At 35.8% G+C, this 26,969-nt stretch overlaps 2 protein-coding genes across 2 annotated transcripts in view; one reads left to right on the top strand and one right to left on the bottom strand.

Annotated features, from left to right (window-relative positions):
• The window catches only part of ranbp3a (RAN binding protein 3a), a 386,526-nt gene that overhangs the window by 309,621 nt on the left and 49,936 nt on the right, over positions 1-26,969 (bottom strand). The window lies entirely within an intron of this gene.
• nrtn (neurturin) overlaps positions 3,454-26,969 on the top strand; it is a 34,628-nt gene continuing 11,112 nt past the window's right edge. The window contains exon 1 of the mRNA XM_051912717.1: positions 3,454-5,446. The gene's annotated coding sequence lies outside the window, so the exon portion shown is untranslated. The remainder of the gene's footprint in view (positions 5,447-26,969) is intronic.

Raw genomic sequence — 26,969 nt, 5'->3', positions numbered from 1 at the left:
ACAGACCTGATATCAATTAACTTAATTAGTTGCTGAATCTTTTCAAAATTTCTTGCTTTTTCAGCCATTTGTTGCCCTCGTGCCAACTATTTTGAGACCTGTAGCAGGCATCAAATTTGAAATGAGCTCATTTAGTGGATAAAAGTGTAAAATTGCTCAGTTTAAACATTTATGTTATCTATGTTCTATTGTGAATAAAATATTGGCTCATGTGATTTGAAAGTCTTTTAGTTTTCATTTTATTCAAATTTAAAAACGTCCCAACATTTCCGGAATTCGGGTTGTAAAATGTGACCCATCTTTAATTTTAATTACATTTTTGTGGGGTCACACTTTAGATTAGGATCCAATTCTCACTATTAACTATAACTTTTGCTTCAATAAACCCCTAATTACTGCTTATTAATATTAGTAAGGTAGTTAAGTTTAGGTATTGGGTAGGATTAAGGGATGTAAAATATGGTCATGCAGAATAAGGCATTAATATGTGTTTTAAAGGCACTAATAAACAGCCAATATCCTAATAAGCGTGCTAATAAGCAACTAGTTAATTGTGAGAACAGGACCCTAAACTTAAATGTTACCCTTTTTTTTTTTTTTTTTTTAATTAAACAGCTTGTAAACATACTTTATCAGTAGAAAGATTGAAATAATCTGTTAAACATGAAAGTATTATGCAATGATTTCAGACATTTCTCCTCATATAAAAACTTTTTGGCATAAAGGGTTCTTAAAAATTAAGTCAAGAATCTTATATTGAACCCCAATTAACCTTTTTTTCTAAGATGTGCATCAGCAAGCAGAGGCTAACAGCTAACATGCTAATCAGCCAAACCTTGGCTTCTTAAGTAGACCACGCAAAAGTTCTTTGATTCAAAGTGAGATGTACTTTACCTAAATAATCTATATCGCTTTTATGCTACATTCCTAGTCCTCTTGTGAAGCACAGGCTTAAATTAAAATTGTTATTTACTGAAAATCTCATATGCTTACATGTACATTCAGATGGCATGACGGGTTTGATGTCAGAGATTCGTGACCATCGCTGATGTCAAAACTGGTGCAACACGTTTTAACACGTGTAAATTTCCATCTGCTTCTCAACACAAAGCTATCATATGGCTTCAGAAGATTTAGAATATCATCAAATCTTTATGGAGGCTGACAGCCACCCTAAGGAAATCATATGGGTTTTACATAACACAAGCCTAAATGATGGCAGAATTTTTATTTCGGGGTGGTATGATCCTTTAATTCTGACGCTTTGTAGACTATTAAAATACAAAATAAAATTGGCTAAAGAGGGATTCTTTAGTAAGTCACGAAAACATCTGTGGCTCCTGGTGTGTGCGATTCACGTTGTGTGTTCAACTCTGAATAGGCCAGTGATGTTCCTGCACACACAGCACTCCCAGTACCACAACCATCCCATGACTTTATGAATGGACAGTTCTCACAATGGACTGTGTCTAGCAAAATGGTTTAACGCCACTCCCCAGAGATCAGTCATCAGGCAAAATTAGTTTCTATGGGAACTGTTATAAACAACCATCACTTTCTGTATAGATTGTATTTGATAAATAATGACCTAAACATGTTGAATCAAGACTCGTCTGGGAGAGAGAGGTGATTTAATCCAGCTATATACCTTGTCTATAGTGTCTTACAGAATAACACTTAAGCATTTTAGAGCTTTGACTGTCCCTCTTTGTCAAAGTTCATGCTGCTGTCATTCACTTTGACATCATGAGGTTTTCTTGTCGTCCTGCAGAACATTTGTGGCTTCAGAAAGCTTAGCGTATATCCAGACACTTGCAACGCCCCTAATTACACATCCTTAACTCCTTTATGTGCTTGTTTATTGAATCATTTTATGTGATAATGCTTTCATCTACCAATAAACTCTACTATATTCGCTGTATTTAACATTTTATCTCATGAGCACATTTTTCTCTCACAGTGAGCAGAAAAAATGTGGGAAATTATATGCAGATTGATTGTATGCCATTAATGATTTACATTGAAGCTGTTTTTTATTAAGATTTTTTTAGTTAACTTTTTTTTTTTTATTATTATTATTAATAACCTAGAAATAGTGCAAATCTGTATAGACTATTTAAAATCTTTTTTCTTTGAAGTTTAAATTATATTTTGAATCCAAGATTTTCAGTATGGTCTATTTTGGACCCCATCATATCCACCTTATTTTTGACAAAAGTGGGTGCGGACATTTTTCATTTGAATGTGCAAGGCTTCCGCTTGCCACTTCCAGTAAGCTTTACCTGCACAAAAACAGGCGTTATGCTGCTTGATGTTGCACATTGGTATTTGTTATCATATTATTTTAACTTAATATCCTAAGCATAAACGCGCTGGTTTGTAGCACAAATAGTTTTACCTTCTGTTATTCTTCTAGTTATTTATAGCAGCCGATGAATCTGAATTCTTGCACATTCTCATGAAATTTCTTCCGTGTTGGAAAATAAGATGAATACACAAGATGAGATATTATTCTCACAGGTTCCAGATCAATGAATTTAAACACTCATTTCCCAATGTGTAATATATTGGAAAAATATAAAATGAGAAGTAACACGATAAAAATATTTGCTCAACGAATGAATGTGACTGTAAATGAGATGAATTGAAAAGATCTTTAAATACTGCTCAAAGCAATCATGTTTTAAACCTTGGTTTAAGCATGTAATATGAGTAATTTCGAGCTATTTAGAGATTACAGTTAAATTTAGAGCAAAAATACACATTGTGTAAATCCTGCATTGCTCTCATAAAAGCCTGTTCATTTTTTTTTTTTGTTTGTTTGTTTCATGCTTTTCAGATGACTGCATTACAACATGTTACCCAACAAGTCTCCATATACCATAAATATCTAATTCCAATATAATACCTAATAATAGTTTCATTTATTGGAGCTGTCACTTTGGAAGTGCACATGTTCGACAAATGGAGTTAAAGTTTTAGTTCACCCAAAAATGAAAATTCTGTCATTAATTACTCACTATCATGTCATTCCACACCTTCGTTCACCTTTAGAACACAAATTAAGATATTTTTGATAAAATCCGAGAGGTATATGACTCCTCCATAGACAGCAATTTAGACAGTGGTTTATTATTGTTGTTACCACATATTGTCGTTATTTTTGTTTTGTTTTTGCACACAAAAAGTATTCTCGTCGCTCCATAAAATTAAGGTTAAACCACTGTAGTCACGTGAACTATTTTAACGACGTTTATAGTACATTTCTGGACCTTGAAAGTGTTAATTATATTGCAATGGATGAGTCATAAACCTCTCGGATTTTATCAAAAATATCTTAATTTGTATTCCAAAGATGAACGAAGGTCTTACGGGTGTGGAACGACATGAGGGTGAGTAATTAATGACAGAAATTTCATTTTTGGGTGAACTAACCCTTTAATACCAAAAATAGCTTTATTTAAACAGTGTTGAAATAAAATGCAATAAGTGGATCATTTTTAAAATCTCAATATAATAATACAAAGTGTAAACTTGGACTTTTTACAGTTTGCACTCTTGCTATAACAGTCATTAACATTAAAATCTGAATATGCATTCAACATTTGATTTGACACACCAAGACCAAAGAAGACCAAATGCCATTTTTAATGCAAATATGGTGATGTCATGTGATGCAAGTCAATAAGAGAACTTTAATATTATATGTCTTAAGTCTAATGTTTAAAAAAAAAAAAAAAAGTGAAAAAGTAAATTTTGAAAGTACAATGTTGTGACTTTGTATGTTTAGGCTGAATTTACTGAAATTAAATACCTCTGGTTAGGGGTTTAAAACAAACTCTAACCACAGTGTTTTAGGAATATCAACACAGCGGCGCATTGCAAGCACTCTAATTAGGAAATAAATGAAATGGTACGATTTTGGCAGGACTTTGTTTACATCAAGCATAGACCGATAACCAAGCTAAAGGTAAATGTCCACAATGGACAGGGGGTGGAGCTCGTGTGTGGATATAAGGAGGGGGAGGTAACTGAGGGATGAAGTACATGCCATCCGCCCTCACAATGCCCCCACCGTACACCCTCCTCCCTCTCCTCTAGTCAGCCACCCCTTTCTCCAGCTCTCCAGCAGTACACCAAACTCATCTCTAATGCCACAGTGCTGCTCTCACTGTCAGACACGCTCATCTTGTGGAGTGGAAACAAACACTGTGTCTGTTGAATTCAGTTCAGTTGTCAGAGCTGCTTCATTACGTGGCGCACCAGGTAGCAGCTGCCAAAGGCTTCTAATCCTCTGGTGTGGAAAGGATCAGGGAGAAGGTGGCGTGTACTCTCGGCGAGAGCACAGGACACGTTGGACAGGTACCTGACTCTGGAATCGTAATCTCCATCTGTAATGAGGCGTGGGGCTGATGTCAAGTATTTGAAAACTCGGCTTTGGGTGACAGCAGCAAAAGTGATGGAATACAGATTTGGACGTGTTCACGCAGAAGGACAGATCTGGCTTCACGGCAACATGTATGCGCCTCTCTCAGAGAGAGCATGATGGGATTTTGGCTTCTGTAGGGACTTGCAGACAGCAACGCAGCTTTTCCTCGCATTTATGAATCATTACAGAGGAATCTGTTGGATAAACATCTTTTTGAAGCTGTTTTCGAAGTGATTACTTCTTTCGGAGTTGTGTATATAAAGGATGTAAGACAAGAACCTGCACAGTAAACATTTAAAGAACTGCACATGAACAGCTCCTTTTGTAAACAGGTGAACAAGCGCTTCCAAATTCTTCAAATCTATATATGTATTTCGTGTGAGTAATAGTTTGCAGGTGTTTTGAGTGACGGATGGTTGGCATATCCTTTAATTACTCGTTTTTGTGTGGAAGTGTAATGTTGGCTGGGAGAGCAGCTAATGGGTTTCTATTCGCAGCGCTCATTATTTGAGGCTGGTTACTCATCACAGTACAGATTCTGAGGACATTCTTCCATATTTTCTTTTTTTTCCCCCAATTTATGCAAATAAGAAAGTGAAATATGACAACTCATAACTAAAAAAAAACTGATTTTTGCAGATTGGCTTACATATTGACCAAAACACAGTTCAAGAGTTGCACTCATTATTTAAGGCTGGTTACAACACAGATTGTGAAGACATTTCTCCAAAGTTTAATAGCCTGCATATGGCTTAAAGCAGAATGACGATATACAGATATTTTTTACACCCTCGGCATCCCTGGATTTCTAGAGGATCCCTTAAGTGAGGAACGTAGTGCGTATCCTGGACGAGCCCCTGATTTTTCATAAACCCTGCGCAGGATTCGTCCATATTATAAAGAGAGAAACTAAAACACTATTCTAAAGAGAAAGGGTTGGAATATTGATCAATGCCATTTTTACCCAGAGGTCAGCTGAACAGACACGCTGTGGAGTCTGGATAAGCCGGGCAGACGGTAAGAACACATCCTGTTCAGCTTAACTGCAGCTTAAGAACTGAGGTTTTCTCAAACGCTCAAATAATGACAAACATCTTAAATGCAATGAAAAATGTCTGAGGTGTGTGCAACAATTTGATTAGCGCAATTAATTATTTAAAAAAAAAAACATGCAAAAAATGGCACACAAAACCACAATTGTTGTGAGTAGACAGAAAAGGATACGTTATATTAGGCGTCTGATGTAGTCAAAATAAATACAATGAAATGATTGTGTCCGTGTTGTATTGCAAAACACTTTTGCTGCTACTGTAAGATTAGGAACAGGTTTGGTGATATGGGTAGGTTTAAGGGTGGGTTAAGGGGTAAGGGAAGGGTCAACAGTGTAATTATAAATGTAATTACAGATTTAATTACATGCACAATAAGTGCATTGTATCAAATGATTAATTTAAATGTTAGTACATAGTTAAAGACAACTAATATAAAGTGGGACCCAGAATACATAAGGATTTGGATGGAGCACAATGTGATGGAACTGAACCCAGGGGTTTCAAAATGTTTAAAGGTTTTAATTGTTGAAGTTTGGATGTTTAACTAGAGAAGTGCTCATGGTGTGAGAAACTGAAAAAGCAACACAAATCAACAATTAAAAAAACCATTGAACATATAATGCAATTGCAAAATAAATCACTGTGGACTGTAGATCAGTGTTGAGCTTATATTCAATGATTGTAAAGTAAATTGACTTTTTGTAGTGCAACACTTTACAATAAGGTCTCACTGGTTAACATAAGTTAATGCATTAACTAACATGAACTAAAAATGAATAGTATATTTTTACAGCATTTATCAACCTTTGTTAATGTTAGTTAATAAAGCATGTTCATGTTAGTTCACTATGCATTAACTTCATAAACAACTTTTGATCTTAAAAATGTGGTAACACATTTTTTTTATTTTAGGGTCTTTTAACTAGTTGCTTATTAGCATGCATATTACAAGAATATTGACTATTTATTAGTACTTATTAAGCACATATTAATGCCTTATTCTGCATGACCTTATTCTACATTCTTAATCCTACCCAATACCTAAACTTAACAACTACCTTACTATTAATAAGCAGTAAATTGAGGGAGTTAATAGTTTGTGTTCCCTATACTAAAATGTATTAGTAAACATTGAGATTAAAATGAACTAAGATTAATAAATGCTGTAGAAGTGCATTTCATTATTAGTTCATGTTAACAATGCTTTCCTCATCTGACACAATGCCTTTGAGGTATCTCTATAGATTGATCTCATTTATCTGAATCCGTGCATTCGGTCTTGGCTAGAGACACTTACAGACAATCTTGGTTGAGTTTGTTTTGCCATCAGGAGATTGACAGATTGAATTCTGCATAATTTCTGCTAAAGTGGGACAGAACATCCCAGGATCATCATGAACTGTATTTACATTTACTACAGACAGTGTACCTTAAAACCTTTGTTTTAGGTAACTTGTTGATTCATCTGTCCTCAGTGTAGTTTGAAAGCATTCAAACACATAATCATTCACACCACAACCGCAGTGTGGTTGAAAGTTGTTTCAAACACCTCCAGATGGGGTTGAAATGGATTGAGCAGCTAGTTCCCTTTTTAGAGAACTTGAGGAAAGATGTGACTTTTACTAGCAGAGTCTAATTGGCTGTGAACTTTTGATGAGCTTTGTTAAAGATCTGATGGTCTTCTCTAATTTCATTGTTTTTGGCTCTGTCCACGTACAGTATAAGAGTTCAGGACAAAGTCTTCTAACAGGTGTGAGTCTCAAATTAATTATTCATTGCAACAATAGTGACACATAACAATAGTAAAACATACATTATATTTAATCTTTAAGGTTCTAAATTTTATTCTACAAAACTTCAGGCAACTCCCGCTGTTTCATCCTCTCACAACTCTCTGGTTCAGTTCATTGTTCTAGGTTTTTTTTCTCAATCTCCAACCACAAAGTGCCTTGCATTGTGCCATTTTTCATAACCCGAGAGAAGCTGGCATAACATTTGTAAATAACAGCAAAAAATAACTTGTGTTGTGCATGCCTGAAATCGGTCACCATGAATTTGACAAGTAAGACAAGTTCCTGGATCAACATACTGTATTTTGTTGATCCTATAACAACATTCCTGTCCAAAAAATTAGCCTTAACCCTATCGTTACTCCTAAACCTAACCCTACCCATAAGTTCTCCCTAAAATCAGAGGGAAATGATAGGTGAATAACACTGATGTAGAAGCATCTAACCCTGGTTGTAAGCCTAAACTTGACATAAACTGTAAACTTGTCCCTCAAATCTGATTGGTTGATTGGAATGTTGTTTCAGGAACATGTTGTACATTTACATTTAGTCATTTAGCAGACGCTTTTCTCCAAAGCGACTTACAAATGAGAATAGTAGAAGCAATCAAATCAACATGAGTACAACAGTATGTAAGTGCCGTGTCAAGTCACAGTTTCATCAGTAAAGTGCTCGTAGCAAGGTTGGGTTTTTTTTTTTTTTTTTTAAATATATATATGCAAATAGATGGAGAAAGAGTAAAAAATCGAAAAAAGACAAGTAAAGTATAAATAAAAAAAGTCCATCATTACTGGGTCAAGTGTTGACGAAAAAGATATGTCTTTAGCAGTTTTTTGAAAATGGCTAAAGACTCAGCTGCTCGGATAGAGCATGGTAGGTCAGTCCACCAACCAGGAACAGACCAGGAGAAGGTCCGTGAGAGTGATTTTGTGCCCCTTTGGATGACACAACAAGACGCCGTTCACTTGCAGAACGCAAGCTTCTGGAGGGTGCATAAGTCTGAAGTAGTGAGTTTAGGTATAGAGGTGCAGAGCCTGTGGATGTTCTGTAGGCAAACATTAGAGCCTTGAATTGGATGCAATTGGCAGCCAATGCAAACTGGTGAAGAGAGGTGTGACATGCACTCTCTTCGGTTCATTAAAGACCAGTCTTGCTGCAGCATTCTGGATCAGTTGTAGAGGCTTGACAGTGCATGCTGGAAGGTCTATCAAAAGAGAGTACCTGGTGGTGAAATCACATTCACCACCATATCATATGTGTAAACCTGCCAAACTTGCTCACAGTTCTGTCTCACAAAAATTTATCTTTTTTTTTTTTTTAATAGAATTCAATTGCCACTCTCGAAACTAACTGAACTGTGTATGAACAGAAGCGACTGGCAATAGAATTGCGAATGTAACCTTAGATTGCATAGATTTTGTTAGTGAACCATGTAATTGTGCATGGGCTGCTGTGGTTTGAATTCAGGACCCATTACATTAATCGTTCGCAGAAAAGCCCAAATGAGTCATTCAGTATCTCAACACATCTTAACCATCACTACCATCATCACTATCTGGATAAAACAATATCTGCCCAGAGATGTTTATGACAGTCTGCCAAAGAAAACACAGTTTTCAGCTGAACTTGTACAGTATTCTCCATTGACGTCCCTTCAGGACCCAGACACTTTTTCAGAGTTAAAGACCTCTTTAAACTCAGATTCCATGGGCCTTATTGTGACCCTGGACCACAAAACCAGTCATAAGTCGCACAGGTATATTTGTAGCAATAGCCAACAATACATTGTATGGGTCAAAATTATTGATATTTCTTTTATGCCAAAAATCATTAGGATATTAAGTATAGATCATGTTCCATGAAGATATTTTGTACATTTCCTACCGTGAATATATAAAAAATTTATTTTTGTGAGTGGATATGCATTGCTAAGAACTTCATTTGGACAACTTTAAAGGCGATTTTCTCAATATTATGATTTTATTTTTTTTTTTTTGCACCCTCAGATTCCAGCCAAATATTGTCCTATCCTAACAAACCATACATCAATGGAAAGCTTATTTATTCAGCTTTCAGATGATGTATAAATCGCAATTTCAAAAAAATTTACCCTTACGACTGGTTTTGTGGGCCAGGGTCACAATTTATAAAATGTTGCATAGAAACCTTCCTACATTTGATCTTACGATCATTTGTCAAAACTGTATACATGTGATTCAGAGAACGAACGTACGCACAAAAATATGTGCATACGCCTGTCTTCCAGATGTAAAATTTATAATTCACAAATGGTCTTGAAATTGTGCACAGCTGAATGGTTTCAGATCTCTTGCCTTGTAAACGCTGCCTAATTAATATAAAATAGCATCAGTCTACGTCCAAATGCTTAACTTGAGAATTGCTGAGATTTCCAAATACCTGCAGTACTCCTGCCTCAAGGAAAAGTGCGTATGTCTGCTTAGACCCTGATATGGCATTAAGCACTTTTCCACATCAAAGACCGTTTTTATAAATATGAACGTTGCACACAAGTTTAAATCTGTGCGTACGCACGTTTTATAAATGAGGCCCCATGTCTTTTGTGTGTAACAGTGTGCTTTTACATACAATACTTCACTCTACTAACTTCTGTTCAATGGAAAATGGCCATTTGCACAATCAATGGCAGTGAATTTAATGCCCATATGATCAATAAGAGTCAGCATAAAGTGATGGTGTTTTGATATAGGGCACATTTCAGATGGACAGCCTGACATTAGCACAACCTAAATGATTTATTTATTTATTTTTAAAGGGCATCTATTATGCCCATTTTTACAAGATGTAATTTAAGTCTCAGGTGTCCCCAGAATGTGTCTGTGAAGTTTCAGCTTAAAATACCTCACAGATCATTTATAAATCCATGATGTAAATACCCATTTCTAACCACAGTCAAGAACAGGTTGTTTTCGTGCATGTGCCTTTAAATGCAAATGAGCTGCTGTGCCCCGCCCCCTCTCCACGATCACAGTTCCTGCCTCAATCGGATTCTCTGACAAATATTAACAAGACACCTGCTTGGTTTTGATTATCATCTATATCGCGAACACTCTCACAGTTCTTCTTTCATCATTAAAGTGTATTATTTCCACGCGTTTTAAAGCTATATCAGTTTAAACATCTAATAGATTGTTTTCCGAGCGCACACACAGACATCCGTCAAGTCTCGTGAGTAACTTCTCTTTCACATTTTTTGTAGCGTTTAAACTGTCAGATACACACAAGGTTCTGTCAAAAACACACACACTTCACATAAACACAGTCAGTTATGTCTGTGAACGTAAATAACAGCAACGTTACAGAAATCGTATGCGTATATTAGATCTGTGGCGCATTCCCTTCAAAAATAAAACTAATCCACTGAGTTCAGAAGTTCAGATGTCAGTAAATGAACATGTTCACTCTTACATCCAACAACAAAACATCTCAGTTACTTACAAGACATTGTTGACGCTACAGCTGCTCGAGCATGGAGAAAATGGCGGACAGCGTACAGCTCGCTGGTAATTCAGGACTGTCAGTCAACAGCCGTGGGCGGGGCCTGAGCAGTGTGACGTCATTACTCAGAAAATCAGAATGGTTTGTCCAATGAGAGTGCTTTGGTTTAAAAAAAAAAAAAAAAGGAGTTAAATCATATATCATTTATTTGTTATTTTTACATTTTATAATAAAAACTATATTTTATCACTTAAGTTTAAGTTCATTTTACATCAACTTTAAAATGAAATGAAATTATTTGAGTATTCATTGATTCTGTTATATTAAACCCAAATAATTTATAGCAGCCTACCCACTTACAAGGAAGCCTGCTTTTAATCAGTTGATTGATGTGGACAGGGTGTGTTAATGTCCGTCGAGAGTTTTTACAGTCTCCACATCTTCATGATGTTTAAAAGCCTCTTAAACTCCCCTTGGGAGCTTCTGAGAGCCATTGTGTTAAAGAGTGCAGTATGAAACATCTTATTCATGCATGTCTCGTGAATGTTTCATGCATTTGCAATTCATAAACATGATCAGCACAAAGCTCTCATGTTACACTCCCATCCCTAACTGCAAAAATAAACAATGTCCTGAAATTGAGCCATTTATAATATAGCTGATAAACATCAGGGTGGTTATGTTTAATTTAAGAGGCATTTGTTCATTTTCTATGAGTTTTATATTGTTGTTTAGTGTGTAGTGAACAAGGCCATTAAACACAAGCCCAGAGCTGTGAGGTAACCTAAAACAGTTCTGCCCATCAGAAGTAACAGAAGAAGAAGACAAGCCGAGAGCAGCAGAGTGATTGATTTTGTCCTGCTTTTAGCACCTCAACTTCCTCTGACTCTGCAGATAAAGAGAAACGTCCACCCTTTGTACAGTCATTTGAGTTGGATCTCACTGCATGATCACCTTGCTTAGCTTGGGATGGAGGCAGAGCTGTATTTTGAGAGCAGATTTCTCAAACAATAGACTATAGAACATATTCATCTAAATGCTTCATTTGTACGTGCGAGTTTTGGGCTGATCATGGTATTTAAAAGTGAGGTGTGTCATTTCTTGGACACCGGAGTCACCAAACACTATTGCAAAAATAACAAACGTTTCCCAAACCAATGTGCCATTAGTCAAACTGATAGTCCTGCCCCAAACTCACACCACTGGTTGCCAGTGTTTCTGTGTCGGACCGGTTGAGATTAATGATTTGCAGCACCGCAGAGCAAAAGTGTTTACACTTTTCAGAGGAATCAACCTGTGAACTGTATAGTTGTCTCTGCATAACTGTACTAGAAGAAAGTTTCAATGAAATCTAAATCAGAGTTTTGTGGCTTTAAGTCCATGTATATTCACATTAAAGTCATCTAATGTATATGCTAGTGCACTCCTAAAAGCTGAACCTCAAGAAAGGTCACATAGAAATTACAATCTTTGTCCTCTAAAAACCTGATAAAAAATATTGATTCATTTATTGATGCTGCACTACTCAGATTTCTGTACAATAAAATCCTCAAATGAGAATGTCTCACCCCATAATAATGCCTGCAACCAAATAATAAGTAACTCATGGCTATGATGTAACTAATCCCTATTGGCTTATTAAAGGGTTAGTTCACCTAAAAATGAAAATTCTGTCATTAATTACTCACCCTCATGTCGTTCCACAGACCTTCGTTCATCTTCAGAACACAAATTAAGATATTTTTGATAAAATCCGATGGCTCAGTGAGGCCTGCATTGACAGCAAGATAATTAACACTTTCAGATGCCAAAAAAGCTACTAAATATGTATTTAAAACAGTCATGTGACTACAGTGGTCCAACCTTAATGTTATGAATCGACGAGAATACTTTTGTGCGCAAAAAAACCCCCAAATAACAACTTTATTCAACAATATCTAGTGATGGGTGATTTCAAAACACTGTTTCATGAAGCTTTACGAATCTTTTGTTTCAAATCAGTAGTTCGGAGCGTGTATCAAACTGCCAAAGTCACGCCCCCCCAGTGGTGAACCATTGAAATTTTGAAATGTTTTGAAACACTTATGACATAACAAAGCCTCATTTACTTGAGTTTGATACACGCTGATTCTAAACAAAAGATTCGTAAAGCTTCATGAAGCAGTGTTTTGAAATCGCCCATCACTAGATCTTGTTGAATAAAGTCGTTATTTATTTTTTTTGGTGCACAAAATGTATTCTTGTCGCTTCATAACTGTTGTCACATGAACTGTTTTAAATATGTCTTTAGTAGCTTTCTGGGCATCTGAAAGTGTTAATGGATTCATCAAAAATATCTTAATTTGTGTTCTGAAAATGAACAAAGGTCTTACAGGTGTGGAACGACATGAGGGTGAGTAATAAATGACAGAATTTTCATTTTTGGGTGAACTAACCCTTTAAAACAAAGGGACAGACCATTCGATATATCCTACCCATTTCCTATTGAAACCTCCAATCTATGCTCATTGGAAAAATGTGCTTGTGGCGACATTTCTGCAAAATGTTCCTTCTTGCATGTTTCACGACTCTTTCAAAGTGAAATGGCCGCACTTCTATTATTATGTTGGCTGTTTTACGTATCACAGCAGTTCGGCAATGAAATGTCCGTTGAGTGGCGCTAAAGGTTAATGTCATCATAATTTGTATGAAAAGGAATAATAGTTGTTGTTGTAGCGTACATCTGACTGAAATGGATTTAAAAAAAAAAAAGAAACTGCAGGATGGGGACTTTGTTCTCTGCATTGGATGTTTAAGATGTGGACGTTGCACTCAAACAGTGGATACAGATGAAAGCATGAAAACAACCAAAAAGCCTTCAGGGGTGGAGTTTTAGCAGAATAAATGATTAGAAAATTCCTGTTATTTTCACCGGAAAGTCTAGTTATGACATGACATGAGCAGAGGTGCTGAGCAGTCTGATGTCTGTAAGATTTTACAGTCCAAGCCATTGATTCTCAGAACTTAAACTTGCAATTCCAAGAAACACTTGGAGCTCAATCAACACCAGCTCTGATAGTATCCTAATGGTAATCCCTGTTCAACTTCAAACCATTTTTCCTCTGAGTGAGGCACTTATCTTAAGGTTGCTCCAGAGGGACTGTGTTTAAAAATAGTGTACTGTTACTTTAGATAGAAAGCATCTTTGGACACTGTGGTTTGTAGTAATGCTGAGGATCCTGTCCTCTGCTTATAGGTGAAGTAGTCAATGTACTTCACATCTCTGCTGCTCACCTGGGAGGTATTAGCATTAATACCTCCATGAGCTGATTCAACTTGTTTTGTTTTGATAAAACTTGCTTTAAAATATTTCTTAAGCTTAAACAAAGTAGTGTGCTGCAACTATTCAGTACAAGAGTATTTCAGCTGGATAGCCTGGTTTTCTTCAAGTTTCCCATATGTTCAAATTAGGATGTAAATCTTTATTTTTAATTTTTAATGGTTTATTATTCAATACTTAAATGTAAGTAAACCATAATCAGTGTAGCTATTAAAACTTAAAACACATTTAATAATCTGTAATTGAAATAAATCTGAAAATATTAAAATAAAATAAAAAACACTTGTTGCCTTGAAATAATCTGAATAATGTTTAAATAACTGAAATACGTTTAAGTATTAAATTACTAAAACTGAAATAAAATAAACTAAAGCTATATATCAATATTAAAAGAAAAAATTAATTAAACTGACAAAATCACACAACAAAATGAATATAACTTTAACAAAATTTTAAATGAATAATGAAAATTTCAACTTATTCTAAAATTTTAACTAAAAGCTAATTAAGTTTATTACTAAATACTATAATAGTTTATAAATAGTATATAAAATAATACACCTCCCACTTGTTTGAAGTTGCCTTTAAGGTAGTACAACAATTATGCCAATTTCATGGCAGTTGCTTTAAATGTGCATGAAGTTTTTTTGGTTTGTATTTTGCTGGCTCAAGGTTTGGCTTCTTAGAATTAGCAGTTAGTCCCTGCTGGTAGATGCTATAAATAACCCCTTATAAAAATCTTTCTGGATTGATACTGATTCAAAAAAAAAAAAAAAAAAAAAAGTAGCCATCTATCCTGACAAAATAACATTTTTGGAAGCAACATATATTTTGCTAACACTTCATTATAATGTACGTTTTCCATTGTCCCCATGAGGGCCAACCCACCTTAAGCATATAAAAAATATATATTTATCATTTATTTGTGAAACAAAACCTTGTGTATTATTGAAGACATTGAAGCTCGAGGAGCAGAAGATCTGAGTGTCGAATGTAGATGACATCAGCAGAACTTCAACAATCCAACAGACAGAGTCAGAATATCAGAACACTTGGCAGAGGCATTTCTATTTTCTCTGAAGCCTGAGAAACTTATTTTAGGAAAGGTGGCTCTTGGGATGCTATTGTAGCCATCTTGTAATTTTTGAGTGCCCACTTGACTAGACAATTTACTTTTTGAATGTTCCATAAACACATTTCTGAGTCCACTTCCCTTGAAAAGAATACAAATTTAGAACGCCATGCCTCCAAAAGGGCGCTCAGAACAATCGTCTGCTTCCTAATAAGGAGACAGTGTGCTTAATAGTGTGATTTGTGAAGGGTGTATCCTGGCCGGAGACTGTGTCTGATGTCTGAGAAGAAAACAAAGAGGCAGTTTTTCTAAATTTAATTTGAGGGTTATTAGTTATTTTTTGTTTATGCAAGATGAAAGAATACTCTGTCTTTCACTTAGTCACAGAGTGTTCCTCTCTCCCTCCTGTGAACCAGCATCCACTGAAGAATAATAACTGGGTAATAATAGGTACTTGGTCTGAACCTACCCCTAAACCTAATCTTAACCTATGTAGTTATGTTAAATTACTCAGTACTTTCTTGGCTAAGTACACTGTAAGTGCATTGAAAGTTCACATACTGTAAATGTCACAGTTTCTGTCTTGTTTAGTTTACAGTCTTAGGCTGTGTTCAAAATCGTCCCTTTTCCCTCATTCACTATTCCCTACATTAGTCCACTAATATAGTCCACTTGAAGGAGTGAATGAAACTGAGTGCGCTGTAAGAGTTGCCGCATTTGTGCTTGCTGTTTAATAATCATTTGAAACTTAGCAAACAAGTAGCTCCAGTAGTAAAAAGATTTATCTTGAACTCTGTCATGGAAACTATGTAAATTAGGCAATTTAACAATCAATTAAAAAGGAATTTATACCTGCATGATATTATGCTGTACCCACATTGGACCAGCGGTTTGGAAAATGCTGTTAGCGCCATCTTCTGGTCAGACGCAGGAATTCTTTCAGCGTCTGGCTCTCACAGTGCATTATCTCAAGCCATTTAGCGCATAGATATACATTGCAGAGGTAATCGAGCCTTCGCTGTTGCTGGTCCTAGTCTATGAAACAATTTACCAGCCTCTATTAGAGCTGCACCTTCTCTGCCTGTATTTAAATGCCGGCTTAAAAATCATCTTATGTCAAGCTTTTATCTAGCTATGTAAATCGTATTGTTATGTTGTGTTTCAATGTTTTGTTGTCTCTTATTCATTTTATTCTACCTGTATTGTACAGCACTTTGGATCAACTAGTAGTTGTGTGAAAGTGCATTATAAATAAAGAAAGAAAGAAAGAAAGAAAGATAGATAGATAGATAGATAGATAGACAGTAAGAATAGATGCCTCATTATTGGCTGTTTCTATGGGCTGCTATACGTCATCCGCCATATTGGAATGGTCAAAACACCGGTCTGTGAACATTCGAGATCAAGTTGACTGAGCGTCTGCAGCTGTAGTTAGACACATGTATGAATATCTATATCTGCAAAAGACTTCAGCAGATGATTTTGCTAAACTAACACAATACAACAAGACGAAGGCGTCAGTTAACATGGCATTAAAAAGTTACCATAGTATAAAAACCTGTATTGAGTTAATACATATAAACACACAAACCAACACATTCTCACCTGTGAAAGGTTATCCCATTATTTAAATCTCGGCGGTTTCATAACCAGAGAAGCTGCATGATGTTGTGGCATCATTGATTCTTACTGTGAGTGATGACACACTGACTGTTCCAAGATGGCGGGCACGCTGATGTGTCTGGAGTGGTCGAATGTGGTATCTATGTATATGTCACGCTCGATAACGTCCACTATGGTTTCGGACACCACTTCAAATAACTGTTCCCTCAAATAGTGCCCTATTTAAAGGGTTAGTTCACCCAAAAATGAAAATAATGTCATTAATTACTCAGCCTCATGCCGTTCCACACCCGTAAGACCTTCGTTCATCTTCGGAACGCAAATTAAGATATTTTTTGTTGAAATCCAGTGGCTCAGTGAGGCCTTCACAGCCAGCAATGACATTTCCTCTCTCAAGATCCATTAATGTACTAAAAACATATTTAAATCAGTTCATGTGAGTACAGTGGTTCAATATTAATATTATAAAGTGACGAGAACATTTTTGGTGCGGCAAAAAAACAAAATAATGACTTATATAGTGATGGCTGATTTCAAAACACTGCGTCAGGAAGCTTCGGAGCGTTATGAATCAGCATGTCGAATCAGCGATTCGGAGCGCCAAAGTCACGTGATTTCAGCAGTTTGGCGGTTTGACACGCGCTCCGAATCATGATTCGACACGCTGATTCATAACGCTCCGAAGCTTCATGAAGTCGTTATTTTATGTTTTTTTTTGGCGCACCAAAAATATTCTCGTCGCTTTATGATATTAATATTGAACCACTGTACTCACATGAACTGATTTAAATATGTTTTTAGTACATTAATGGATCTTGAGAGAGGAAATGTCATTGCTGGCGATGCAGGCCTCACTGAGCCATCGGATTTCAACAAAAATATCTTAATTTGTGTTCTGAAGATGAATGAAGGTCTTACGGGTGTGGAACGACATGAGGGTGAGTAATAAATGACATTATTTTAATTTTTGGGTGAACTAACCCTTTAAGGGTATAAGGGGGACAATTTCAAACACAGCCTTAGTTTTCATTGTCACCAGTTCTAGTCATGTATTCATTGTCATGGTTTCAAATTAGTCCACACCTGTTCCCTATTCTGTTGATTACCTTCAGTTCTCTTCTGTTCTTGTGTTAACGTTACATTGGTTGTATGTTAGTATTGTTTAATTCAAACTGTTCATATTATGATCATAATTGATAAATTCCAATCAGAATTTATTTTGTTGTTTATGGCCACATTCACACAGCAGCAGAATACATTTGTCAGTCCTGTATTTGAGTCCTTAATACGATTACGTTTACACACAGTACGGTTTTTTACGGGAGTGACAACTGCATTCTATAACCGAACTCACATTCGTAATTTTCAGGACTCAAAACAACATTCTCAGAGAATTTGCGTTGTGTGAACGGAACAGGACTGGACAACTAGTTGTCTGTCGGGTCATACAGCGCGAGAGAGCTAAGATTTCTGCTAAGGGGTTTCGTGTGTGGTTTCACTTTCGATAATTTACAGCGATGGAGATATGAGCTGTGTGTTATCTGAAGGTTTTAGATCCAGTCACTATTCTCCACCGGAGCTGTTCCCATCAGTTTTGTGTTCCATGCGCGACTCAAATGCCGTGTCATAAAGGACGTGAGATGCGAGTGCAACGGTTAAAGCTGTCCCGCTAGCATTGAAGCTTCTGTCGCTTAATGAAGATTTGATGGATGATCTCGCGGCTCAGTTGGACTCTGTCGTGTCAAAAGTGATAAGACTTTTCAGTTTTATGGACGTCGCCATCTTTGATATTACTTTGGTCACTGTCGCTATGGTTATTGGTAAGGGAATATGAGCTTGACTCTCGCTGCACGTTCATACAGACAGTATTCGAGACGCTGCTGTAAGGAAAGGGAAATTTCGAGACTCACACCTGTAAGTAAATGTGGTTGTCAATCCCAAAAACTGACAGTGTGAAAGTAGCCTATGTTTGATTATTGGCTTAGTTAGTAACTGTATAAAACCATTTAAAGCTTTTTGGGAAATAAATTAATACTTTTATTCTGCAAAAATGTATTAAGCAGATGTAAATAAGCAGCAAATCAGCATATAAGAATGATTTCTGAAGGATCAGACTGGAGTAATGATGCTGAAAATTCAGCTTTGATCACAGGAATAAATTACATTTTAAAACATATTCAAATAGAATTTTTTCTTTTTTTTTCTTTTTCAATTGTAATAATATTTCTCACAACATTACTGCTTTTAACAAAATTTTTAAAGGGCTCATATAATGCCACTTTTACAAGATGCAAAATAAGTCTCTGATGTCCCCAGAGTGTGTATGTGAAGTTTTAGCTCAAAATACCCCACAGATAATTTTTTATAGCATGTTAAATTTGTCAGTTTTTGAGGGTGAGCAAAAATGCGCTGTTTGTGTGTGTCCCTTTAAATGCAAATGAGCTGCTGCTCTCAAGAAGAGGGCGGAGTTTCAAGAGCTCCTGTTAGCAGTGCTGATTACCTCACGCAGACTCACTGAAAATGTCAGAAACTGTTTAGCCTTTTATGTTCAAACCGAAATCGGACAATGATGGAGAGATTCAAGAAGAAGTGAAAACATGCAGAATGAAACAGGACGTTTCTGAATGGTTAGTTGATGAATTTATGTAGCTGATGTGGGATATCTTAAAGTCATTAATTAGCATATTCTGTCATTATAATCTATAAATCGCTCGTGTGGGAACTGTTGTAAGATCCTACAGAGCCAGAGAATATATGCTGCATGAAGATAGAACAGGTATAGTTTAGTTTAATTACGGTTATAACTTATGTTGCTTTTATGACATGCTATTGCATAGGGCTGGGTATTGACACAATTTTCACGATTCGATTCGATTTCTATTCACATGCTTTCGATTACGATTCGATATCGACTATTTTGGATGTATATAAGTTACAGTACATGGCAAATTTCCTAGAGGAAAAAAAACTCAACTAATGCTGTAAACCTCACATGGGAGTCATTTGGTACTATACTATAATAATGAAGGTTAAAATTAACTTATTTATATACAAACACTTAAATTACACTCTATGTTTTTCATAATAAATAAAGTTTAGAATTACATAATCATATTTGTACTCCAATTCGTTTTTGTTTTTTTAAATATAAACATTTAAATCGTGGCTGTCATAACTGATTTATTCAAACATGCATTAAATATTGAAGAATATTATAATGAATATGTAACGGTGCATAGCTATATTTATCAGAATGCTGCTTTCTAGAGTTCACTTTTCTAGCTGACTAATGAGTTTATGGTCACTGAATATGTTTTTCTGAGGTAAATGTGACCTTACGTGACAAGCTGTCACGTCTTTCCGAGGTTGAAACATTGATTTAGCTATTACACGAGACATGATACGGATTTTGGTAAGTTGTACTGTATATTTAACATACTTTCAGATGTTTAGTCATGTTTATTTTGCGCTGTAACTGGTATTAAAGCGGAGGAGAGGATGTTCACATGCACTCTGTGCTGCCGCTTCTCTTTAACTGAGGCGCTAAAGTGATCTGTCACGCCACATTTAACAGCACCAAAACGATATTTATTTTTTGAATCTTATAATACGATGGACGTCATTTGAAATCTGAGACTTGCTTCATATCAAAAGTAACAAAGCACAAAGATTACTGCGATTTATTGGATGGGAGGCGTGCTACATGTTCTGTTCATTCATCAACTGAAAACAGATTAGACTAATCGATTCTTGGGATTTAAGAATCGATATCGGTTCGTAAAAATGAGAATCGATTAAAATCGAGAAATCTGATATTGTTTAACCAGCCCTACTATTGCATTTGTGTTACGTACTGTGTTGCAATAACATGGCCTCACCCCCTTTGTTGCGTGTTCTCGGGGGCGGGGTTTATGTAAATTTTAAGGTTAGCGATGTCACCAACCCAGGAAGAAGCTCGTTGTAGTCCCTACCAGCCGTTTGTTGTAGTCCTTAAACAGAATTCTTTAAAAGAAAATATCTCCCTTTGCATTGAACTTTGAGCGTCGTAACTTTGCAGTTTATGCTTAAAGAGCAACATTACACACTAACTAAAGTTAAAAAAGTGAAATCATAATTAACCACCCCTTTAATCAAATAAATGCATCTTTGGTGAGAATTAGAGACTTCTTTCAAAAAAATTAAAAAATCTCACAGACCCCAATGATGTGACTGAAAGTGTGCTCCAGACAGGAGAGCTGACGTCAAAGCAGAGATGAACCGAGGTTACACTTATGAATCATCATTACTCACATTCAAATTCATCTTTACACACGCACATACAAACTAGTAGCCTATATTTTGTTTATGAAGACCTCCCATTAACTTCAGTTGTTCTTAAATTAAGTTAATTATAATCACTATAGACTACTATCTTTATATGGCAGAAATAGTAAGAGTATATGTTATTATGCTATTTTGTTTGTTGACTTTTCTGCAACACATTCTGACATCAGCATCTGTAGACTAATGCGAAAGAAGGAGAGGCCGTCGCCTGTACTTTTGGAAATCCAGTGCACTGTATTCGTGTTTGATATCAGACTGACTCTTCTCTGTCCACAGCTCAAAACAACAGTTTATATCCACATACTCGAAAGTGTTTTGTACCCGCATTTACAAAACTAGATTTTACACCAAACAACTAAACTCTACCCCTGTATTTTAGAGTATAATAGATATTATTTAGTCCCATTTTCTGGACATTCTCCCCCACACAAGAACTGAACAAGTACACATTTACCTTCACACAAGTGATTGGAATTAAAATGGACTCTTTATTTATGTTTTGGCATGTTTGCTGTTACTGCCATTTGATATTTTGACGTACTAAAGAGGTTTGGCAATAAAACCATGGCACATCTACACAAAATCTTGTCATGTACTGGTCCACATCTTTCTCTTTCCATGTTCTTCTGGACCAGAACCAGAGTCTAGTATTGCCCAGTGCATTCTAGTAACGTCTGCTGAAGTCTTTGAGAGCATGTGGTCTGGTTTAGTTCTTAGTCTCTGAAACACAGGCCTAGGCATTTCCTGATTTCAGCTGCTGAATTGTTTGGTGTCCCCCAGCCACTTTTCTTTCAGTCTTACAGAATCTTACAGGAATGGGATCAATAATTATAATTCCCATAAGAATTTAGTGTTTTAAAAGCAAGAAAAACAAAGGCACATCCACTGGCACAAACTCTTACAAGCATATGGAATTAATGTTCTGCATCTTGTTATGTGACAAGCAAAAGAAACATCTGTATATTTATGGTTTGACAAATTTATAACAGAAAGAAAGCGACATTTCGACATCTCAATTTAATAATAAGAACATAAATTATACAGTGTAATTACACATTTCTCTGTGTTAATGGAATTGGGCTAATATTTAGTAGTGAATAACACTATCAAAAAAAGACTAAAAAGTACCAAACTACCACGCAGTGTTATAACAAATTTATTAAAGGGTTAGTTCACCCAAAAATGAAAATAATGTCATTAATTACTCACCCTCATGCCGTTCCACACCCGTAAGACCTTCGTTCATCTTCAGAACACAAATTGAGATATTTTTGTTTAAATTCGATGGCTCAGTGAGGCCTACATAGCCAGCAATGACATTTCTTCTCTCAAGATCCATTAATGTACTAAAAACATATTTAAATCAGTTCATGTGAGTACAGTGGTTCAATATTAATATTATAAAGCGACGAGAATATTTTTGGTGCACCAAAAAAACAAAATAACGACTTATATAGTGATGGCTGATTTCAAAACACTGCTTCAGGAAGCTTCGGAGCGTTATGAATCAGCGTGTCAAATCATGATTCGGATCGCGTGTCAAACTGCCAAACTGCTGAAATCACGTGACATTGGCGCTCCGAACCGCTGATTCGACACGCTGATTCATAACGCTCCGAAGCTTCCTGAAGCAGTGTTTTCAAATCGGCCATCACTATATAAGTCGTTATTTCAACAAAAATATCTTAATTTGTGTTCCGAAGATGAACGAAGGTGTGGAACGACATGAGGGTGAGTAATAAATGACATTATTTTCATTTTTGGGTGAACTAACCCTTTAACATTATAACATTGATTCAACCTGAAAAATTTGTGATAATATTTCACACAAAGTATTTTTAACTTGAGTCAGCGTAAATACGTTGGTTTAACTTGTAATTTCTTTGCCAAGAAAAATATTTTTTTTTCAACTTTTTCACACAATTAGTTTATATCCATACAACGAGACTAAAACAAGTTCATTTAAACAAATATTGTTTTGTTGAACCAACTTAATAGACTTAAAGGGTTAGTTCACCCAAAAATAAAATTTCCACACCTGTAAGATCTTCGTTCATCATCTGAACACAAATTAAGATATTTTTGATGAAATCCGAGGGAATCTGATCCACACATAGGCAGAAACGTCATTGCACCTTTTGATGTCCAGAAAGGTAGTTGAAAACATGGTTAAAATAGTCAACATGACTACAGTGGTTCAACCTTGATGTTATGAAGTGACAAGAATACTTTTTGTGCGCAAAAACAAAAAATTAACGACTTTATTTAACAATTTGAACCGTTGTCATACGTAGTGAACTCAGTGCAGGCTTTCTTGTTTATGTCCAAATGCCGGCTCAGTATTGGCTGAAGCTGAACACGTGAACAGCACAACGCATGCATGTGATGCTGACGCATTTGTTGAATAAAGTTGTTATTTTTGTTTTGTTTTTGCGCACAAAGTATTCTCGTCACTTCATAACATTAAGGTTGAACCACTGTAGTCACGTTGACTATTTTAACAATGTCTTTACTACTTTTCTGGACCTTGAATGTGGTAATTTTGTTGCTTTCTTGGATTTCATCAAAAATATGTAACATACACAATAAGCAAGAAGAAACTAGTACTGGCATGAGTGCAGTAATTGCCAATTGAGTGACGCAAGGAACACAGATCATGGTTGTCATGTATCCTCCCACAGCAGAAGCACCACTCTTACAAGCCACAAAAACCAACATAACAGAAACTCTTTTAAATGTCAAACATAACTGAACATTAAACATTAAAAGGTCTTATCCTTTAATCAAAAACACATAGCACTTAATTTCAACATTTACTCTCTTATGCAAAGCATGCAAAAAAACACTGCCATGTTTTAGTTAATTCAACACAAATTATTCAGGTATTATCACAGCAGCACACTCGAGGCGCGTACACACAGACAGAGAGGCGCGTTTCTCCGAATGGTTTCCTCTTTCGCGTCTACTTGCACTATGATGGACAAAATTAGGTCAAAATACTAGTCTCAGCGAGTATTCTTGTAAACACAGTCGGTTATGTCTTGAGAGAGAGAACAGGATGTGTATCATTCTTTTGGATCCGTGCATTTGGTCTTAAAGTGACAGCAGCCTAAAAATACTTGCTTTTGTCTATCAGTGCGACGGCAGCAAACCCAGCATTGCGATGTTCATCATGGTGCCAAATAATATCCAGTACGTCCATAAAAATGTATTTTGATTTTGATGTAAGTAGATTAAAACAATAGCCGGTAACATGCATACTGTGGTATAACAAAAACTGCATGTAAACATCTTACTGCGATTAAGACCTTACTCTGATTATGAGAAATAATCGCATTATTTGTGCACATGTAAACGTAGCCTATGTCATTAATGTTAAACAAACAACAAAATACAGCTTTAACAAAGATTAATCTATATTAAATTTATACAGTGAACATATTTTTCATTTAATTATTAAATTTCTGTACCTGAAATGAATACTTCAGTTAGACCTTACTTTATTTATAACTTTCTTAGGCTATGTTATGCTTGTAATTCATGTATTTGTTCTTATTTTTTTACTGAGTGTTCACTTGCCTTTAATAATGTTTAAACTTTATTAGTAGTTTTTGATCCGAATGATCCGATCCGTGACTCAAAAACAGTAATATGATCCGAACCGTGAGTTTTGTGATCCATTGAACCACTTTTACATAATAAAATTAAGTAATGACAAAATGATCAGCAATTGTGGTTTTAACTCATTTCATTTAAGTAAATTTAAAAAGCAGCAAAAATCATTTTACTGTATAAACCGTTCTTGCAGATAATAATAATGAAATAAAAGGCCACTTAATTTTACTTAAAGAGATGTTTTCCCATTTATTGACTGACACCTCTCCTATCCCCACGTTGAGAGAAATTGAGAGTAATAGAGCATGCATTTACTCATCTAAATGGCACAAAAACAGATTCAGTATTCATCAAGTTGAATAAAAACAGTCAAATGCAATCTTAGAATATTACGTAAACCATGCAATAAGTTAAACCAATAAATCTCACTTTATTAAACAATGTCTTTGCTGCTGACCTTTGAAGATCCAATTCAACCATGTAACAATAAGCCCCTCTGATCCTAAAAACATCTCACTCAGCAATAAACATACCTGGCAGATATGTGTCTAAGAGAGCAATAAATCTTTGTGGATGTAGGGAAATCACTGAAGAAAACCTCTGATATACTTCTCGTGTGTGTTGTGATGTTGCCAAAGGAGAAGCTTGTGATCAGAGTAACACTTTGGCCCATGTGTAAATGCAATCTGTTTCACTTGGAACTTCCCATTTTATCTCCATCTGATATATCGAAAAAGTAAAACAATAATCAAGAGCGCGTTGGGAGCATGTGGTAGTTTTTGTATGTTCTGGATACAGATGATTTGGCCCAGATGAAAACGATGGACAATCCACACCTGTGTGCGCTCCGAGACCTGCGACCGGAATGAGATCAACAGAGAAAGTTATGGATGGCAAAACCACTTGTGCAAACATCTGTGAATGAAATCTTTGGAATAACAACTCAGTTTGCACGAGGCTGCTTATATGTAGCTGAAAGATTTAGAATACACAATCTAAGATGTTTTAATTTGGTTTGGCGTTTGTTAGTGCAGAAGTTCTGTAATTGTTGGACTGCTGTCCTTGAACCATTTTTGAGAATAACAATTGTCAATCATCAATGTCAATCATTGGTGAAGCCAAAAAGAAAAAGAAAAGAAAAAGTGAATGTTAATGTGGTTATTTGAACAATATATGTAATTTAAGAAACATAATCCATTCAAGTAGGAGAATTAAGCATTATTTTTTCTAAATGTGTCAACACTTGTATTTTCAGTGTTGCCACAAGGGGTGCTATAGTGGGCATTTAGCACATTATGTCTTCTTCCAGGTTCAAGCAAAGACGCACTACTCTTTAAATAATTTTTAATGAACAAACAAAACACAGGAGATCGCTGTAGATTAACAGGAGTAATAAATAAGCAAAAACCACATGCTAAACAAGGACGAGAGCTGACAAGAAACAACTGAAATACAGGCTATATAAACAGGAGAACAAATGCAACTAAACTAGACACAGGTGACACTAATCAATAACTAAGGCAACTAACAAGGGTAAATCAAGAGTTAGAAATTAAAGTAAGCACAAGAAACAAAAACACAAGAACAAAGAGATAACTGAGGGTACGTTTACACAACAACAATGTACCAAAAACTGAAAAGTGTTTCCTTTGCGTTTTTCGCATACAGACGTTGTCAAAACAATCCCCGTTCACACGTATCTGCAAAAATGACTAAAAATGCTGTATTATGCATGCCAGGCCAGTAGTTGGCGATGCCACTTTGTAAAGAAACACTACGCGCCTATAGACTGAACATGTAATACGCATGTGCATGACGTCGCCATTTTCATAAATTCGTGTTTTTGTAGTTTACATGGAGACGATAACGGTTTTTAAAACTTGCACTTTTTTCAGTCCCTCAAATAGCTGTTATTGTGTAAATGAATGAACAAAACTCATGAAAAGTTTTCCTTTTTAGTTGAAACGCTGTTGTGTAAATGTTCCCTAAACTGAACATAACACTTACAATGCTATAGGTTGAACAAGTGTTGCTAGGAAAGGGCTGCAAATAAAAAAATAAAAGATTAAAATAAGTAAATTTTGATCTGCTTATGTCAACAATGTATGGAATTCAAAAAAACATAATCTACCCAAGTAGTGAGAATTAAGAAGCTTAGCTCCTCAAGCTTGAGTTCTTTCTTGCATCATTGCCTTCCCAAAGTTTGTATTTTTAGCATTGCCACAAGGGGCGCTATCCACCTTATTTTTAACATAAGGGCGGGCACGGC

Source organism: Ctenopharyngodon idella, chromosome 11, assembly GCF_019924925.1.
Source record: "Ctenopharyngodon idella isolate HZGC_01 chromosome 11, HZGC01, whole genome shotgun sequence".
Taxonomy (NCBI): Eukaryota; Metazoa; Chordata; class Actinopteri; order Cypriniformes; family Xenocyprididae; genus Ctenopharyngodon; species Ctenopharyngodon idella.
The sequence above is the reverse complement of the archived record's forward strand: the minus strand, read 5'-3'. Positions and strand labels throughout refer to the sequence as shown.